Below are 7102 nucleotides of genomic sequence, written 5' to 3'. Positions count from 1 at the left end.
GAGCTCTCCATGGGGCAAGATTTGCCAGGGATTTCTTAAATCTTCTTAAAGATTCAGAAATCTGGAGCAGTGGGACTCTAGTGCTTGTATGAATAAATGGTGATGAAAATAGATATTTCCTCTGCTGAGGCATTGGCATTGAATGCTTAAAAATTTTCTTCGGCTATTTATGCTGCAGACAAGCCTTTGTGTACATATGTATGCATATACAAATAAGAAAGTATGTATATCTACATGCATACCTCTTACTTGTCACTTACATTCTAGCAGCATGCCAGACAATCCAAAGGCTCAGGTCCATGTTCAGGTCCTAAAAAGTGATACTGTTTGGAGAAGGTATCAAAGAATAGCACCTACAACACAGCACTACAGAACAGTTTGGTTTGGAAGGGAACATCTGGTCAAACCCCCTAGCTCATATGGATCACCTAGAGCTGTTCTCCCAAAACTTTGAATTTCTCCAAGGATGGAGACTTTATCACCTCTCTGGCCAACTTCTGCTAGTGCATGGTCACCGTCACTGTGACCAGGTGCTGTAGATTCTCATAGGGAAGCATCACTTCCCTGCTGGCAATACTATGTGTAATGCAGTGCAAGACACAATTTTCTGTTTTTAAGGTGAGGGCACCTTGCTGGCATACAGTGGCTCCACCAGGAGAGGAAGTACATGAGATTCACATCTCCAAAGCTGCCTTCCAACACAATTTCATATCACCTAATAAGAATTAGAAACATCTCCTAAAATTGGCTATGGATAATGCTTTGCCTAGACTGAGATATTGCACTTGCAGCCTTCTCGCTTCTTTCCTGTTTGCCTTCTGAACAGGGAGGAGAATGTTTTTAGTTTAATTGCTTTGGACCCTGTATTCTATGTCTTTTAATTAGATGTCTAACTAAACTCTTTAAAAATAAAATTTCTCTGGGCTAATGTGTGGAAATAAAGCCCTTTAAATGTTTTTATACTTCTAGATTTTAAGAAGAAAGAGTTCTATGTGCCTGCTGCTACTCCATTGTTCAATATGGATGACAAAGTAATGAGAAAAAAGTTTCACGTATTCTAATGGTGGGAATCCCTTTCTCCTTCTCTGGAATGGAATAATGCACTATTTTGTTGGTGTAGCAAAGTCATGATAACTTGAATTCAGCCTCTCTCTTCTGACTTAGTCCTGAAAAAAATTTAATATTTGGTCTAAACCGCAGCATGCATTCTTCCACAAGGGTCATATCTGGTGGCAAGCACAGTTCTCTGACAGATGCAGAATGTGCCTAATGATAGAGTTTGATAAAATTCTTAGGAATTATGAGCTTGGTTTTACCTATATGTCCTGGTCTGAGAGGAAGTGAGTTTTTTGGGATGCTGTGGTCAAACCAATAGGTGCTCAGATTTGAATGTTGGCACCTGGTGTGGCCACTGAGGACATGGATCCGCCTCTGAGAGCACAGGGGGTTAAAAGCAGAAAACTCTCGGGAAACCTTTCCCTTGGGTTCCAGCGGTGAAACAGGTCAGACCTCCCCTGCCCGGCTGCTGCGGGCTGGGCGAGGGAGGGGAAGCCACGCGGCCGGGTGAGGTGAGCCAGGGCCCTGAGGATGGAAGGGTGGAGGAGCACCAAGAGGCATCGGGCAGCCAAGCAGGGCAGCATGGGAGTCTGGACAGGCAGAGCCTGAGATTTTTAACCCTTTTCTTGGATGATGGAAACCTTGCAAATGCTGATCCTCCTGGAGTTGAATGAGAAGAGAGACAGAGATGAGATAAGAGGAAATGGGCCACAAGAGAAGTGGAGAAGACTCTTGGGTGGGCGGAGGTGATAGAATGGCCTTTGGCTGGACTTTTCTTGTATAGCCATGGACAAAACCATTTTTCCTGCAACACAGAGACTGCATTTAGGGGGAGGCAATGGCTTGGAGCCAAGAGAGTTCAGTGATGTTATGCGAAGGACTGCGTGAACAGAGACGACGGGTGAGGAGGGTGGTGGCCTCCGTTTTTGGGGAAGAAGAAGATCTCTGTTCTCGAGACCCAGTGGGTGAAAGTTGGGGTGGACAGATGTCCTGAAAGTGAGAAACTGTGCTTTTTTTTTGGAACTGGGCAAAGCATCCTTAAAAGGGGAACCCTAGAAGCAGCTCTGGTCCATGTTCAGTGGTGAGAGCACCTGGCATGGAAGGAAGATGCCGTGATGGCAAATGATCTCCAGGCAGTGCCATGAGTGACATGGAAACACACAAGGTCTCAACTGTGTTTCCTGGGGAAGCCTATGGCACAAGGGGGACTCCTCACTCCTTGATGAACTGAGAATTGATTATCTAAAGGGTGGTGATGGACTGAGAGTTGATGATCTGAGGGATGGATGTATTGGAAATTTGGTGGGGGGAGGAGGAATGTTTTTGGAAGGTTTTCATTCTGAGTTCTGTGTGTGTTTCTTTCCATATATAGTTGTAGGTTAATAAAGATTTTTCTTCTTCATTCCTAAATTGGAGCCTGCTTTGCTCTATTCCTGGTCACATCTCACAGCAGACACCAGGGAGCATATATTTTCATGGGGGCACTGGCATTGTGCCAGCATCAAACTGTGACACTATAGCACTGTGGAAAACCAGCTTTTTTATGGAGTAAAATTGTTTTGCTTCAGGGTAAAAAATAAATATGGGCATTGGTAATAGCTTTAGTATGTTGTTTGCAGTGTAATAGTTTTCTGACACTGTTAACTTAAAATGGTTTGGACCTGAGTTCTTACCATTCACATTTAATTTTTATATATGTGTACTAATGCTTTCTAATTCTCTCATAATCCAACATTAAGGAAAAAAATTCCATGAGAACACTAGAGGGTATTTAGCAACCAGTCAGAAACCTGACCTGAATGTTATTTGCATTTAAATATTGTGAAACATACACAATTGGAGTCCAAGAGAATTCTTAAATTAGAGAATTTAAACTCTGTAGGCTTCTAGGCTCATTTCTGCTAACCATGCAACAGGGTGCGAGGATCCTTATCAATGAGCATAGCTGCGTGACTTCATTTGTCTTCACTTTTAACACTTGGAAACACATGTTGGAACAATGTGTCATTTAGAGCTGGGTGAAATAGCTGATGCTCACTCTCTCAGGAGCCAGAAGTGGAAACAGAAACCTGCTTTGTGCCCAGTTTTGGACGGGGAGTTCAACAGAGACCTCCCACTTTCAATGAACTGAGATGAACTCCCCAGCAGGCTCAGTGTGTCTGGGCTGTCTGGGGTCTGTGCCACTCTTGCATAAAAACTAAAGAGTCAGGTGATTCTAAACTGGTAATTAGGGCCCTCATCTCTAGCTGCTGAATTAGTTCTTTATACAGGAAGGAAAGTTTTGACCCAGGCATCTTGCTGGTGGAGAAGATGGGACATGAGGCACCTATAGCTTGGTTTGCCAGGCTGAGTTTTACATAAAGAGTTAGGGAGAAAAAGATGTGTGTTTGGTATGCAAGGGACCAATGTGCTTCAGCACAGTGTGATGTGGCTGGAGGTAGCATCATCCTCTGACCTGTTGCTGGGACTGCAGTGCAGGCATATCCCAGGACATCCCAAAAATCAGGTGGGAGGTGAAGGGGCCACTACCATTCCCTTGGATTACTCCTCCTTTTGCTTCCTGAGATGTTTCCCTCAGAGTCCTGCAGCACTTTCTAAACTGGATGAAATGCTTTGTGGCTCTGCTCTCATTCATTAACACAAGCTTAAAAAAAAAACCAGAAAGAACATTTAAATTAAGGCTGGATTGAGTCTTCCCTCTCCCTCTGAATCCCCGCTCCCCTTTTTTTTTTCTTCCTCTGTTAGGCTAAGAAATCAATTATTTGCACAGCCTCAGTATCAGGAGAGAGATCTTCCATTACTATTTCCTATACTGAAATGTATTATGACTACATAGGGGTTATTGTATTCAGAAGCAAAGGGATTACAAATATCTCAATGTCTTTTATAGCTGCTAGTAATTATTTTTGCTTCCAGCTATGTTACAACCATTAAAGTTCATGTTTAGGTTACAACGTTCCCTGTGTGAATGTTTGCTTTTAATTAATAGAAGGATGTGCTGGGCTTGTCCTTCCACAGTGTAGACCCTAAACCTGTCAGAAACAGCTTACAGTAATGGAAGAGTTCTGAAAAGCTCTTTCCTGTGAGAAATGAGGCTGGAATTCCTTGATTTCCACACTACTAGCCAAAGATATGGATGCTTGGGAGGTTTTGTCCTACAGGCTGTATTAGATAACTTTGTTACACTCTGCGTGAAATGCAGCCCCTGACTTTTGACAGCTGCCTGTATATTTTTCAAGCCAGCAAAGAAATAGCTGCTAACAAGCTAGCAGCGGCATAGTTAAAATTCAGTGTGGATCATAGCTGCCATCACACTGAGGGTAAAAGGGCTGCAGCCACTTCAGCTCGCTGTTCCATAACAAACTACAGAGTTTCTAAGAGAACCAAATGTCCTGGCTCTTCTTGTCCACTGTGGAAATGCTCTCCCCCTCCCTCCCCTTCCCTTCTGTAGGCATGAGAAAACCTCAGTGCAATATAAACATTTGCTGATATCATCTGTCATAAATAATGTCCAGAAAAATTTTAAGAGAGAGGGGAGAACAGCAAACCTCAAACCAGTGTTTAGGCCATAAAGGCCAAAAGCATTTGTGTTTGTTTCAAGATAGTGGAGACCAGAGTGGAGGTCTGGTATTTTGCTGGTGACTGCTGAAGAAGAGGGATTTGGCTGCTGGCAGAACATAAAGCAAAGCTGACAACAAAGCTTTCCTTTCATGCTATCCAAATGAACACATTTCTAATCTGAAATTCAAATACTTGACAACAGAGAGCCTGTGAGTTGGGCTTTGAATAGGAAATTGCTTCATGGTTTTAGCATAATGAATTAGGCAGTTAGAGTAAATCCATTTAGAAGGCATAGAATGCTTTCACATGCCTTGTAAAAGCTATAAAACCCTACTAATTTCCCAAATTTCTCATGACTTGCAAAATGTCTAAATGTTCTGTGCAAATGTGGTTGTGCATGTTACATTTGGCTTATTGCAGCTATGTAGTTTGACTCTTATATTTTACAGCACACTGATTATTTAGATAAGATTGTACCTTAATTAAAAGCCATAAATAACAGCTAGGACATTATTTGAAAACCAACGCTCTCACCAATAACGAGAGTACATTAATTAGTCTTGACACTCTGTTCTGGTCAATTACTATTACACATTCTGGAGATGCAGCATTAGTCTGAGAAAACAGCTGGGGTGGAGTCACACCAAGAAAATCAATAGAGGGATTCTCTGAACTGTTAGCTGTGTACTGACAAGTGGCAGCTTCAGTCTCGTGTTTTGGACAACACTGGACCCTTTCTATGTTCATAACCCTTCAAGAGGACCAAACAGAGGCAGTGGTACAGGTAGCATAAGGAGAGATGCTGTAACAGAACACAGAGTGAGGAGCTGTTGTTTCTTTTGTACATATGTCTGACCTTGGAAATAATTTGTCAGGCCTCCTGGAATTCAAAGTTCCTTCTTCTCTGGTTTGCTTAAGCAAACAATTGCAAATAGTACCACTCGGAAAGCCAAGGTTAAATGCATTCCAGTCATATTTTCAAAAATGAGCTGCCTTTTTTTAAAAATTCTTTTCTTTCATTTTTTTTCCTTTTCTCTTCTTTCCTTTTTGTGGTAGCCCTTGAAATGCTCTTAATAATTTGTAGAAGATGTTCAAGTCCTTGTTTTAAACATTTTGTTTTGCTGCAATGGTTAAATCTAAGAAGGCAACTGAGTTTATAAGCAACTGCATAGGGACTTTCTACCAAATGCATACAAACAGATAATAAAGCATGACATTCTTGCATTCAGAAGCATACTAGCTATCACAGCAAACCAACATTTTTTCCCATGGAAAAAGACTGAATAAATAAATGGATTTTATTTTATCACATAGTTTTTAACTTTGCCATTAGAGATACCATGGTACAATGACATAGTTCTTTGGGCTGGGATTGTGATTAAAAAATTATGATATAAATATAATATAATATAAAATAATATATATTACAAAAAGTATTTTTAATCATTAGTGTGTCAAGCACCTAATGAATGTTTACATTTAGGAATGTAAAGGAAATATGTCCTCGCTTTTGCACAGCTGCTAAAATATGAATAGGTCTTTTTAGGTCCTTGGAGTTGCATACTGAATATATGTATACAAGCATCTGAGTGCGTGTATGATGAATTAAACTGAGAAACACTGACATTTAAATGCATTAAAGCTATACTGAGTTGGAATAATAATTATCACCACCAGCACAACATAAATATTTAAAATTACTGTACCTATGCAGTAGTCACAGAGGCACCGGGCTGAATTTATCAAAAACCAATTCTGAATGGCACCTCTGGCTAAATAATGGGATATGGAATGGAGACATCTTCAATTCATTAATATGGAGGAAAACTGAAGCCTGCATTATAGGCTTGTTCTTAGGTGTCAGCACAAACAATAGGTTTCCAAATCAGGACTTTCCATATACAAGATGTCATAAACATCAAGAAATGCAACTGCCCCACTGCAAGACAGGCTGCTGCTTGAATCACTTCACTTCAACAGAGAGGGGTATTCATATATTTACATTTAAGAATTAGCTAAGAGAAAAATATATATTTTAAAATTTTTAACACATGTTGCGGTGTACAGTACTGTACAGTATATTGGGAAAAAAAACCCCAGTCTGTGAAGGAATTTTGTGTCTGTGTGTGCATACATACTCTTAAATTATAGCAAGATGTCAGAATTGGTTATTTCTGAACTATCAAGAAATTTGTCTTTTACCAGGGCAAAAAAGTGTTTTCCATTGATTTCTACCAAGTGTTATTCTTTGTGAAAGCATGTTCATACCAAAATCTCACTGAAATCTATAAAATTATTTAGTGGGCATGGAGAATTTTGCCTAGACATGAACTTTGGGGCTGAATCTTGAATCTGATAATCTGATGCAATATGAAGTTCCTTTAGGCATTGAAGGCATTGTTTAAAGTTGAGTAAAAGGTGATGAAAAATGCTAAAAATTTAGTTTTGAAAGTAGAATATCATCCTACTGAATGAGATAAATGTA

This window comes from Agelaius phoeniceus, chromosome Z, assembly GCF_051311805.1.
Source record: "Agelaius phoeniceus isolate bAgePho1 chromosome Z, bAgePho1.hap1, whole genome shotgun sequence".
In the NCBI taxonomy this organism is placed as follows: Eukaryota; Metazoa; Chordata; class Aves; order Passeriformes; family Icteridae; genus Agelaius; species Agelaius phoeniceus.
Note: the sequence above shows the minus strand (reverse complement) of the source record.